This window comes from Narcine bancroftii, chromosome 6, assembly GCF_036971445.1.
Source record: "Narcine bancroftii isolate sNarBan1 chromosome 6, sNarBan1.hap1, whole genome shotgun sequence".
NCBI classification, from domain to species: domain Eukaryota; kingdom Metazoa; phylum Chordata; class Chondrichthyes; order Torpediniformes; family Narcinidae; genus Narcine; species Narcine bancroftii.
The window spans coordinates 64,156,041-64,169,076 of NC_091474.1; the positions used below are offsets into that span (position 1 = coordinate 64,156,041).

Here is a 13,036-nt window from a genome sequence, read left to right on the forward strand (position 1 = left end):
TGGAAGGGCTATTTGGGGTTCTGATTAGTGATGAGGGAGGAGGTGTGGTTCCAGTTTAGCAATTCCTCCAGTCACAAGGGTAGGTAGCAAGGGGATGAGTGGTTAAGGGAGTTACAATGGAAACCATCCCTGCAGAAGGCAGAGAGGGGAAAATGGGTTTGGTGGTGGGATTAAGTAGGTGGCAGAAATTGTGGGGGTTGATACATTGGGTGGATTTTTTTTTAAGGAGTTTATATTTTGTGTAAGGATTATGCTGCATTTAAACACAGCAAAACAATTTTTGAATGCAAAAATAGATGCCTGATTCAGATGCTATACAAAGAATAACTGACAGGAGCAAATTCTGAAAGGGGGCATATACAAGCTGCTAGTAGGTCAAATGACAGTATCAAGTTCTGAAGCTGTTAAAAAGCTGTTACAGGTCTAGCAGGTTGGAGTACCCTTAGAGAACTGAAACCAAAATACCAACTTCCAATGTAATTTTAGTTGCGCAAGCACAGAACAAAAATAGAAAAGATGGAGAGAATAAATGTGGTGATTAGAAAGTGATGGTTAAAATTTAGGCACTGAAAGCCAGGCCTTTCAGTGAATTGCCATTTCATCACACAATCTGATCTTTTGCCTTTTGTTCTTCAAGCTACTCCAACCACATTTAATGGAAAGTTCAGAATTAGTATCCCAATTTCTACACCAATTCAATGCAACCTATTTACATCTTTCCAGCCATTTCTTCCGCTTCATACTGCTTACCGTAGAAAATGTTCTTAACTACACAAGGAGTGTTGTCACATTTCATTCAGCACTTGCAATTTCTTAATTAAAAACAGCTGCTTAAAATTATTGTACTTTGTACCAAACAGCCAGCAGTTCCTGGCATGAAATGTTAACATACTGGCCATTGTATTAACATTCTGTTTTTGTAGACACCCATAAATGGATTTTAAGGTCACATTTGGACAAACCTGGTCAAAATTCTTGTTACTGTGATTAGCTAATTGAGTAAAAGATGACCTGATTTCCAAAAGGCATAAAGTTAAAGATGATATTTATTTAATATGTTTAGCAAGATTACTTTTTTATTTTCTATCTTTTACAGTTTCAAAATAACAAAAGAAAAGGGCCTGTAGCAAATGTTTGGGCACCCTGCACGGTCAGTACTTAGTAATACCGCCTTTGGCAAGTATCACAGATTGTAAACACTTTTTGTAGCCAGCTAAGAATTTTTCAATTCTTGTTTGGAGCATGATTGATCCACCCCCATGCTTAACAGTTGGAGAGGAGTTCTCCATGAAATTGTGCACCTCCAAGCATACCTTTGCTCATGGTGGCCATCAAGTTCTATCTTAACTTCTTTCCACAGGCCTTGTTTCCAAAGTGCATCAGGCTTGTTTAGATATTGTTTTGCATACATTTTGCAGTGAGGACGCAGGAAAAGTTTTATTCTGGTGACTCTTCCATGAAGGTCATCCAGTGCAACGGCAATATCTGAAATCAGATTCTCCGAAATCCTCATTTATCTGAAATTTTTTAAAATTTTGGATAAATGAGGATATCCAAAACAAATCAGAAATCATCTTATCCAAAAATTTTTCAGAGTTGAACTGATCTCGCAGGTGGAAAAAAAGTACTAAAAAAAATTAGAATAATTGTCCTCATTTCAGATAACTCCCTCTCTTTCCATTTCTTCTTTCCCTTCCCCTATTGACTTTTCTCTCCAACTCTCTCTTTCTCTCTCTCTCAAGCTGTGTGCCACTGTCTCGCAGCTGAAAGCAGTTGGAAGAATCCCTCGTCCCGGCGTTATCAAGGAGAGTGGCCTCCGGCGACAGCGGGACCTCTGCTCAGTGGCATTTCCTTTCCCCTTCCCTTCCTCCCTCAGTACACAGGACTCTCTGGTGTGTGGTAGGCCAAGGGGAGAAATTGGGAATTGGAACTTGGACATCAGGAACTCTTTGACTGGGGAGGCAGGAGCCTGCTGACTTTCCAGTGAGTGTTCCCCTGGCCCAGGAAGCCTCCACAGGGATCAGTGGCAGCAATAGGAATGTGTCAGGGATTGGCGGGTGGCAGTTGAGAGGTCTCGGATTGGCGGCATTGCAGCCAGCATTTTTGGTGAGAATTTAACATTTCAATGCTTAAAAATCTTTCACTTGTTTAAACATTGATGTAAGTGATTTGCTGTTGCTACTGGGCTGTTTTCTTGTAAATGATAAGTTATCAAAAAAATTATCTGACTTGAGCCCTGTCCCATCCATTTTGGCTAATTGGAGTTGTACTATATTTGTGCACCACCACTCCAGAGTCTGCTAAATGATCCTGATGGTCTTTTTCAGTCAAACAGAGGTTTTGATTTGCCTTTTCAGCAATTTTACAAGCAGTTCTCTTCAAAGGTTTTCTTGGTCTTCCAGGCCTTGACCTCCACTGTTCCTGTTCACTGCCATTTCTTTTATAATTTTTAAATTTAAGTTAATTGTAATGTGTCACATTGAGATGGAGGTCTGAAATTAGTGGTTCCTAATAGCCTTTATGTATGGTCCCAAATTTGTTCAAATAAAGCATATTTGTCTCTTAGGTTGTAGGTAATTTTTTCTAATGGAATACACTTGTTTATTTTTATGAACCATTTCTATGTATTTTAAAAGGGTTTCCATTTTCCAAGTTATCATTATGCATTTTTTTTTGCTGCTAGTGCGATCATAATGAATAGTTTTTGAACTCTGTTTCATTTTAGACCTAGTTCTTTATCTTTTGTTTACAGGAAGATTTTTTGGGTCTTTTTGTAATTCTATTTAATATTGTTTAAATCCTCCCAAAAGGTTTTCACTTTTGTACATGTCCACATTGCATGTACTATTGTACCAATTTCTTGTTTACAACAGAAGCATTTGTCCAATAGTGTTGAATTCCATTCTTTTAATTTTTGAGGTGTATATAATCTATGGAGCCAATTGTATTGTAAGTATGATACTATTTATTGTATTGGTCATGGTACCTGCACATAGTTTCATCCAAGTTTCATTCTTTGTCTATTTAAGTCTTTTCCCATCATTGTTTTGGTTTATATATTCATCATTTTTCTTGTTTTTGTAATTTACTATAAACGCTTGTGATAATTTTTTTTAACTATTAGTGTCTGTGATTAAATTATGAGCCAAAAGAATCCCAAAATCCAGCAGCAATAGATATTCACCAAGACAAATGGATACTGAAACAAAAGTTGCTTTTAATGATCTTTAAACATGAAAATAGAATCACACTTTAACTTATCTCTATTGACTTACTTAACCCCATTCTAATTCAAAGCAAATGTGTATGTAATGTGTGTATAAGTTTAGAAAAGTTCTTTGGTTCACAGTCCAATCTCACTTCTCACTCCTAAGTTCACTGGTTGCAGGCAATTCTTATACTGTGCACAGAATTTAACATTTATAAAGTTCATCAGGCTTTGGTACATGAAAGGTAAATAAATGGTTACTTCTCAGGAAGGTTCTTCTCTGTTTTGTGAGAGATTTATTGTACGATGACATCCACAACTGATTCCTTTTCAATCAGCCACTCCAGTGTCTTGCTGACAAAACTTGCCCCTTCAGGGTTCTCCAGATGCTAACTGTCACATTTGTGGCCCGAAATGTGAAGTTAATAATACATCGAACACAAGTTTTATCAGGTAAACTTCTCAGTGTCTTTATTTTCCAGTTTGCAAAGTGGTCCTTACCTCCACACTTTCTGCAAACTTTGCCTTTGGCCGGGCAATATGGGTCTTTTCCAAAGTGACCTCGGTTTCCACATCTATAACACTGCACGTCCTGTGTCGACGTGTATCTTGGCTGGTTATGGCGATGTGAGAGCCTCTTAATTTGCTGGCTTGAGTTGTCTTTCAGGGTCATGGTATGAAATTGGCCTTCAACAGCCTCTAATGCAGCAGCAATGGTTAAAGCATCGGTGAGTTCCAACTCACTCCCTCTTTCCAGTAGACGTCGTCTGAGTTTATCTGATCTGCAGTGCTGTACGACTTGATCCAATAATTGGTTGTCCAAATCAGCTGGCATGTAATTGCATCCAACAGCTAGCTGGCGTAGTCTCGTCACGTACTGAGCAATTGTCTGGCCATCTTCTTGTCTCGTTCTCCGAAACAAATGGCGTTGAAATGTAGCATTCGGTGTCACTACATAGTGTGCATTTAATGCATCTGCCGCTTTCCAGTACTCATTCTTTCTTCCAGTATTCAAAAGTGTCTTAAATGTTTCCCGAACTGTGGGACCAGCAGTGAAAAGAAGTAACGCCCTTTGCGCTTTTTGTTCAACTGTACCGGTATCTAGAAATAGGCCACGACTGTCGGCGTAGGATTCAAATTCTTCCAGCCATGCCTTTCACTTCACACTTACAGCGCTTGCATCACCCGTTGGGTCAAAATGAGCAATTCCACTATGCGTTAGAAAGTTACCGTCTGCCCCAGCCATGAGGAAATATTCCAGCCCCAAAAGTACTGAGTCACAGAGAAAATTCTTATCACCTTGAAGTTGTCTGTAATCCTCTGTAATCTTCTTTAGTCTTTAATTTTCTTCAAGCTTCTTTCATCCTCGTCGCCAATGTCACATTTGTGGCCCGAAATGTGAAGTTAATAATACATCGAACACAAGTTTTATCAGGTAAACTTCTCAGTGTCTTTATTTTCCAGTTTCCTTTGTTCTCCTGCTTGTGCTCTTATCTCTCTCTCTCATACCACGTGACTTCCGGTACATCTCATACATATTCATTATCATGACACTAACCTCTTTCTTTCAGGTCACCACAGAGTTCCTTTTTGTTTTACTTATTCCAAGTGAAACATTAGACAGCCAGTCCTCTCTTCTTGCATGAACCACAAAGGCTTTGACCAGGCCATCTTTCAAATGTGCTTGCCAGCTTGTCCTGTTCCAGTCCCAGCTACTTCTGCTGGCTTGCTCTCTCTCTCTCTCTCTCTGATCTATTTTAAAGTGTTTGTAGGTAACCTACTTTAACAAACCTTTCCCAATTTATCTTCCAAAAACATATCTATATACTCTGTCACAAAATATTCAAAGGAAGTACTCTTAAGTAACCTTAGACCTTAGACTAGCTCCCAGATTCTCTTTTAAATGTTTTCAATTGATAATACAAAAATATTGTACCATGTGATATTCCATATTTAACTTTTAACTTTTCAAATGTCAATACATTATTTCCTTAAAAGCAATCTTTTATTCTTTTAATTCCTTTTCTTGCCCATTCCTTGAAGAATAAATTATCTATTGTAAAAAGAATTCATGGGTTTTGCATTAGTAACATTTTTGGTATTTGATAACTTATCATCCTTGGTTCTAGATGTATTCTCCATATTTTTAATATGATGTAGTATTGGTAGGTTCTTATGTTGCACCAGTTTTTCATTCCACTTATAGAGTAAGTGCTCAGGAAAATTTTCCTTTAATTTTAACCAGTTTTTCTCCTGCCTGGTAAGTTTGTTAAAAATCTTAATTGTGCTTCCTTTTAATAGTTTTTGAAATTTGGTAACTGCAATCCCCCTTGTTTTATATATTCATGTTAGTTTATCCAAAGCTACTCTTGGTTTTTTTTCCTTTCCATAGGAACTTTCTTATTAAATTCAATTTTTTAAAGAATTCCCCTGTCAAGGGAATTTGTAACATTTGGAATAAGTACTGTATTCATGGGAATACATTCATTTTGATGCAGTTTAGTCTCCCAATTAAAGTTAGTGGTAGTTCTTTCCACTTCTAAATCCTTATTTTCCTTATTAATGGCTGATAATTTCATTTATACAAATGATTTAAATTACCTATTCTGATATCAAAGTAACATATGGCCTGTGATTGCCATTTCAAGAGAGATTCCCTTTTACATTCCATATAGTCAACTTTATGCATCTGCGTCACCTCACTTTTATCGATATTAACCTTGTATCCTGATATTGCCCTGTATTCTTTCAATTTTGTGTATAACCTGTTTATCTGGCATGTTAAGTATTCTATAATATCATCTGAAAATAAGCTAATTTTAAATTCTTCCTCTTTTATTTTTATTCTCTTTATCATGGAGTCTTATCAGTTCTGCCAATGGTTCTATAGCTAAAGCAAACAAAGGTGATAGTGGGCATCCCTGTCTTGTTGTTCTACTCAATTTAAAGTAATCTGAAACATCCATTTGTTATCACTTTGGCCATAGGGCCATTGTATAGTGCCCTGATCCAATTAATGAATTTTCCAGTAATTTAAATTTCTGTAGTAATCGATTAATAATTATAAATCCACTAATAGTTTTGCAATTAGTCTGTATTTAGTCGAGATATTGGTCTATATGAAGCCTGTGACAGTGGGTCTTCCTGTTTCTGGAATTAATGAGATTACAGCCATTTTGTAAGAGTTGGGCAGATTCTGGGTCTCCCACTTGTTTCATTACCTCTAAGTGGGGTGAAATTGGTAGATTATTGAATATCTTATTAAAAAAATTTGTGGGAAATCCATGTTTGCCTGGTGCTTTATTATTTGGTAACGTCATTAGTGTATCCTATTAGTGGTTGTTGGGAGTTTTAGCAATTTATTTTGTTCTTCCAATTGTAGTTGAGGTAATTCACTATTTGACAAGAATTTGTTTATTGTGACACACTTCCTAAGGATTTAGATTTGTCATAGTAGCTTATAAAATTTCTTAAAATCATTGATCTCCTGTGGTTTATATGGAATCTGCTTATCCCCCTTGTTGGTATAATAGTCTTTGCTGCTTCCTCTGCTTTTAATTGCCAAGCCAGAATTTTGTGGGTTTTCTCTCCCAATTCATAATATCTTTGTTTTCATAATTTTTAAATAAGATCTATACTTGGTATGTGTGTAATGTGTCCTATTTTAATTTTTCTCTATCAATTCTCTCTTTTTTCCATATCCTCTCTTTTCATTAAATCTTTCTCTATGATTACTATCTTTCTCCAACAGTTCTCTTTCCCAGCAGTATTCTTTTTAATTTTGATTGTATAACTAATTATTTCTCCTCTAATAAAGGCTTTCTTTGCATCCCATAATATAAATGTCTGCTACAGAATTTGTATTTGTCTCAAAATATATTTTGATTTGTTGCTTTGTACACTTCCGAAAGGTTTGTTTTTTTAACATGGGATTCAGCCTCCATTTATACCTTTTCGGCAGAATATCCTCCAGAGCATTTGCCAACAATAATGGCGAATGGTCTGATAAAAGTCTTGCCTAATATTTAGTCTTTCGGACTCTCCCTTGAATTTGGGCTGACAATAAAAACATCAATCCTAGAATAAGTTTTATACCTGTTAGAGTAATATGAGTAATCTCTTTCTTTTGGATGTTGTTTTCTCCATATAGCAATTCTTTTCATATCTTGCATTGAACTTGCTGTAAATTTGGCTGCTTTATTTTGTAGTGTTCTTCCTGGTTTTATCTATTGGTTAAAATAAGTCTATTCTACCCCCCCCCCCCCACCTCCCCAGTAAGATATGTCCTTGTATATTTGCTATCTTTTTTTAAAAAAAAGTCCTCCATAAATTTCTGATAATCTTCATTAAGTACATAAATATTTAACAAATTCAAAGACTGAATACATCTGGCATACCATAATTACATATCCACTCACTGGGGTTATAATTACTTTCTCTATTTTAATTGGTAAATTTTTATTAGCTAGGATAGCTACTCCCTGGCTTTTGAATTGTGTGATGATGCTACTACATGACCTACCCAGTCTCCAGTTTGAGATGTTCTGCCTCTTGTGTTTCCCTATTTAGAAGTCAGTATTTTTTTTCCTTTTAATTTGGTTGTGAATTCCATTAATATTAATTGTCATATATTTCTATGTATTCATCCTATCAACCCATTTTGACCTCTTGAACCCCTCTAAACCCACACTTTTGAATGTTCTTATTCTTTACGCACTGACACAATTAATAAGAAAATAACAAAAATTATCAAAAGACTAGAGTTGTAGAAAACAGAAAATCCCTCCCTTAATGAGTTGCCTTTGCTACTTTGCATGATAACAATGCCCTTTACTTCATGGGTTGCAGTATATACTGCAATTGTCAACTGATTTTGTAGTAGACTATCCCTCCCCCAGAGAAATCACAATATATATTTCTAAAAAAATAAAACAAAGCTTTTTTAATATAATCCAACTCTTAACTTCAAAACCTATTTTTGTACTTTATTAACTAACAGTCCTTTTGTTATTTTCCTTGCTCCTCGTCTTGTTGCTTACTTGCCAATTGTTCCGCAAAGTGATGGGTTTCTCCCGGATCCGAAAACTGTCTATTTTGCCAACTGGGAATGAATATCTTCAAAACTGCAGGATGACATAGTACATAATTGTAACTTTTCCACCGTAGTAAAGTTTTTGTTAAGTTGAACTCCTTGCACCTCTTTAAAAGATTGAAGCTTGTATCTGGGTAGAAGAAAAAAAAATTTCATTGTATTCCAGTGGTCTGTTTTCTTTTACTCTTCTAACAGCCAGCTCCAATATGTTCTCCCTTATTGTGTATTGCATTAGTTTTACCAGTATGGAATGTGGTTTCTGCTGTGGTTGTGGTTTTGGTGCCAATGCCCTATGGGCTCTTTTACTTTCTATCTCCTCTGGGAGTTCTCCCAAAATCTGCGGGATCCATTGTTTTAAAATCCTTTTATATCTGAGGCTTCTTCACCTTCTTTTAGGCCCACTGTTTTTGTATTATTACATCTACAAAAATTCTCTAAAATGTATTTTCTGGGCCAATAAGTCATGTGGCTTGATCTTCGTCCCTATCTTCCAGTTTTTCTCAATTCATTCACCTTCATTTCCACACCTGTCACTGTCTTCCACCACTTTTTTTCATTTGTCATTATATTCTCCATTCTGTGGATCTTTGAATCTATCTCTTATAGTCTTATAGCTTTAAATTCAAATATTGTTTCCATTAAAGTTTTATTTCTTTATCAAAGTACTCTTTATCCACCATCTGGATTTGTTTTTTTTCTGTAGTTCTTTATCTTCTTCTAGCACTTTTTTGCTCCATGTCTTCGCTCAATAATGAGCCCGTTTCTGTCGCTGCCTCTCCCGCAGCTTTCCCGTTGTGTTAGTAGCAGCCTGCTGCTGGCGTCTGCTCTCTTCTTTGTCTTTTTTAGAATGTGAACAGTGCATGCGCGCTGGCATTTTTTCTGGTTCCATGACATGAGCCATTGTTAGTCCACCTTGAGATGTTGCCCCCGAGCTGTCTACTTACCGGCTTCGCTGCTCGGCCCCTCCTCTTCAGGAGTGCTCGCAGATTCCAGTAAGTCCTTGGGCTTCTTCAGATGCATTCTCTGCTAAGAATGTGCCTGAAGTAGAGGAAGCGACCCTTTGAATTGTCGTTCAGGAGGCAGCGCTAAAAATGCAGCACTGGCCACCTGAAGGGTCAGCTGCATGGGATGCGTCTCTGAGCACACTCCGCCTCCTGTCCCTTCGGGCTTTTGTCAGGTTTGGGATGGTTGGGTGTCAGAGTTGGGACAGCTGGAGTGGGCTATCAGCGCGGGGATGTCCCTACACTGATCCTGCTGCCCCCGCTCTCCCAACAGCCTGATATCAGTCCCCACACTGTGGGGCGTGCAGGGGTTGGGCGGGTGGCCCGTGTCGTCCATTCCAACCACTAATGCCCACGCCAGTCGCCCCACAGTGTACTGATTATCGGGCTGTTGGGAGAGAGCGGGGCAGTGGGATCAGTGTGGGGACGTCCCCGCACTGACGGCCCATGCTGGCTGCCCATGCTGGCTGCCCCTGCCCTGATGTCCCGGGCAGGGGCAGCTGGGTGGGAGCTGTCAGGCGCTGCCAGTTGACTGTCATCCCTTTAGCAGCCGCTTTCAGGCCATAATATGCGGCTTTATAAGCGGGGAATTTGGCCACCTGAAAGTGCCTCTTTGTTGTTGGATGATTTCTTTGTTTCTTCATTACTTGTCATTGTAGACTTTTCTTTCTTCAAAGCCATCTTCAGCTTTTTCTTGTACCATTTATTTAACGACTTTTTTTATTTCAAAGCTTTGCTTTTTTGTCACTAACTTTGTGGAGGGCTGGTTTTACCTGACCAGCCACTGCTCCATCACGTGACTCACTGCCATTTATTACATTGCGAACTGAGGAAACAGCCACATGAAAAATCTTTATCTTGTAGCCTTTTCCTGATTTATGGGCATCACTTAATCTAATTTTCAGTGTGCTAGGCAGTTGCTTAGAGGAGACCATGGATGCTGATTGCAGGACAAGGTTTAAAGAGACAGGGATTTTATAAAGCTTTGAAATTTGCATCACCTTTCCTAACAAGCTTACAAGCCCTAACAAGCTAACATCTGAGGCCTTGCTAAAAGTTATGAGAGCTCAGATCTCTTGGGCTCCTTTTTTCACTCAAATTGTACAAAACAAAAATAATACACTAATCTTGCTTTAAATGTTGAAAAGAATGTCATGTTTAACTTTGACTTTTGGAGATTAATTCATATTCTACTCACTTAACTATTCACAGTAACAAATTTCGACCTGGGTGCCCAAATGTTTGCATTCCACTGTAAATGTTGGCAGAGGACTTTGGCTTACAAATATCTTTTTAAGACCTGAGTCTATGACATGCAGAGGTGTTCACTGTACCCTCATTTTGCCACTTTACAAAATGTTATATCTTCCCCCTCAGCAGTCAGCAATTGGTTGGCTAGTCCTACAGTATGGAACAGGTACATTCATGCATAAGAAACTGCCCATATCCTGAGCACTTCCCCTCCATATTTCCAAATGACTTTTCAACATTGTATTGTACCCATTTCCAAAGCTGTATGTGCCCCCTTGTTCCAGACAGAGACCACCCTCTGAGTAGAAAAAGTTGCCCTCCAGTGGGTCACTGTTTACTCTCATCCCTCTCACCTTAACCAAATACTTCCTGGTTCAAGAATAGTCTAGCTGAGGAATTTGAGCACTGCTTTATCCATGCTCATCATGCCCCTCAGCCTCCTATGCTCTAGGGAATAAAGACCCAACCCCTCTCATTGGCCTCTTCAGCAACATCCTGATGAATATACACTGCACCCTTTCTAACTGACTGATTCTTCCTTTGGGTGACTAGAAATGAGAATAGTACTCCCAAGAGTTGTCTCACCAATTCCTTGTGCAGCTATATCATGAGGTCCTAACCTTTTTTTATACCATATCATGCCTATTGAAGTAGATGGTGCCAAATGTTGCCTTAACCCTGTCTATCCGAGTTGCCACTTTCCTGAAACTATACATTTGCACACCAGTTTCTCAGCTCTGTAACATTCTCCAGAGCACTGCCATTCACTATGCATGTTCTACCCTGGTTTGACTTGCCCAAGTGCTGTACCTCACATTAGTCAAGTTATAACAAGATCTAGGCCAAGGATATCCTTCCTCACTGTCCATTACACAACTTAACCAGTTTTGTCATCTACAAATTTACTGCGATATTAACTATATTTCCATCAAAATCACTCATGTTGGTGGTCCTTGAATTACTTCTGTACCTCTTTGCCCTATCTAACCTAAAGGTTCCATTATTGTCAAATAATACTATATTCAGAATGTAACAAATGAAATTCTTTAACTTTTGTCTACCAGAAGGCAAAGAGTTGCCACTTTGTTCAATGCCCCTCACAGAAACCGACAGCACCTGGTGTTCCTAGGCAGTCTCCCTTCTAAGTTCTGACCAGACCTGAGTCTGTTTAGACAATATTAGGAGTATTCAAGCTATTAGGCTTTCTGGCTTTTATATACTAATCATGAACTATATAGCACAAAAGACTGCCTGCACCTTTGCAAATTTCTTTTAGACCAAGATTACTGAATATTTATTATCCATCTTGTGTATTTGTCTTTCAGATGTGATGCATTCACTATTGTACTTTTTTTTTTACATACCTGTTAGGCTGCAGCAAGTAAGATTTTCGGTGCATTTGTACAATCTGTATGTCAATAATACGTGTATTTTGTGCTCATTCTCTGAAACTGTTAAGTTCTTAATGTTCTCAAAAAAAAAACAGTAGTCCAGAACTGACTCTTGGCAGTGCCTACCATATTCTAATCTGAAAAAAATGCCTATTCACTACACTTTTACTTGTACTCCAGTTCCATGGGTGGGAGTTTATCAAGCACATCATTAAATTTTGGTAGATGTTCATGGTACTTCCTGTCCTTTGCTATATAAAGAACACTATTTGACCTGCTGTGCTGCTCCAACATTTTGTTTTTACTTGAATAAAATTGGATATTTCAACCTGATTATATAATATGATACATGATATTTCCTACAGACTTTACAGGCAGGTCTTAAATGTTAGGATAATGCAAAGGTGTTTCGTGTAAACTTGGTTCTGGATTTGTTTACAAATCTGGTCCTTCAGTATTTTTTTGCTAGGTAGGGAGATCTTGACACTTGCCTGGCTGAAATTTGTCTGAAATGCTAAAATCAACCCTTATTAAATGGCACAACTGTGGGTGACTTGTGAATATCCAAACAATATAATGCAATGTTAGCAAGCAGTTGCAAAATCCCCCACAAACTTGCCATTCCTGGAATTGCCAGATGATCAACTTGTGGGTTATAAACTGAACAGCATTTGTCAACTTGGTCTATTGGGAAATAATAATGAAGCCAGGAGGCATGTTGTCCTGATTTCACAGTTCCTTCAAAATGCTACCAGCAATAGATCTGTGGATGGGAGAAGTGGGCCTCAACTTCCCCCAACACCAGCATATTATGTTTGCAGGTAATTTGCTGGTGTGAGCCACGTGATAAATTAGTGCAGGGTTTTAAATCAAAATCTGATTACCACTTAAATGCAACTAAATTTATCATTTTGATAGAAAAGCTGACTTGTAGCCAAGCAGTTTTTAATTATCATGCAAAAAACAGGGAGCAGAGCTTAGAAGTGGGGTATCCTTGCCATTGAGTCCCTACCTTCAAGGAAGAGAGATAGGAGCATAAAAAACAGAACTGCCAGGCTGTAAAAAGCTTTTTCCCCTACAGGCAATGAGATTG

At 38.1% G+C, this 13,036-nt stretch overlaps 1 protein-coding gene across 5 annotated transcripts in view; it reads left to right on the top strand.

The window, feature by feature from the left end:
- The window catches only part of ggps1 (geranylgeranyl diphosphate synthase 1), a 76,457-nt gene that overhangs the window by 16,625 nt on the left and 46,796 nt on the right, over window positions 1-13,036 (top strand). For 3 of the 5 annotated variants that reach the window (XM_069885146.1, XM_069885143.1, XM_069885144.1), the window contains exon 2: window positions 1,097-1,150. The exons of the other annotated variants lie outside the window; for them this stretch is intronic. The gene's annotated coding sequence lies outside the window, so the exon portion shown is untranslated. The remainder of the gene's footprint in view (window positions 1-1,096; window positions 1,151-13,036) is intronic. 5 annotated transcript variants of the gene reach the window in all.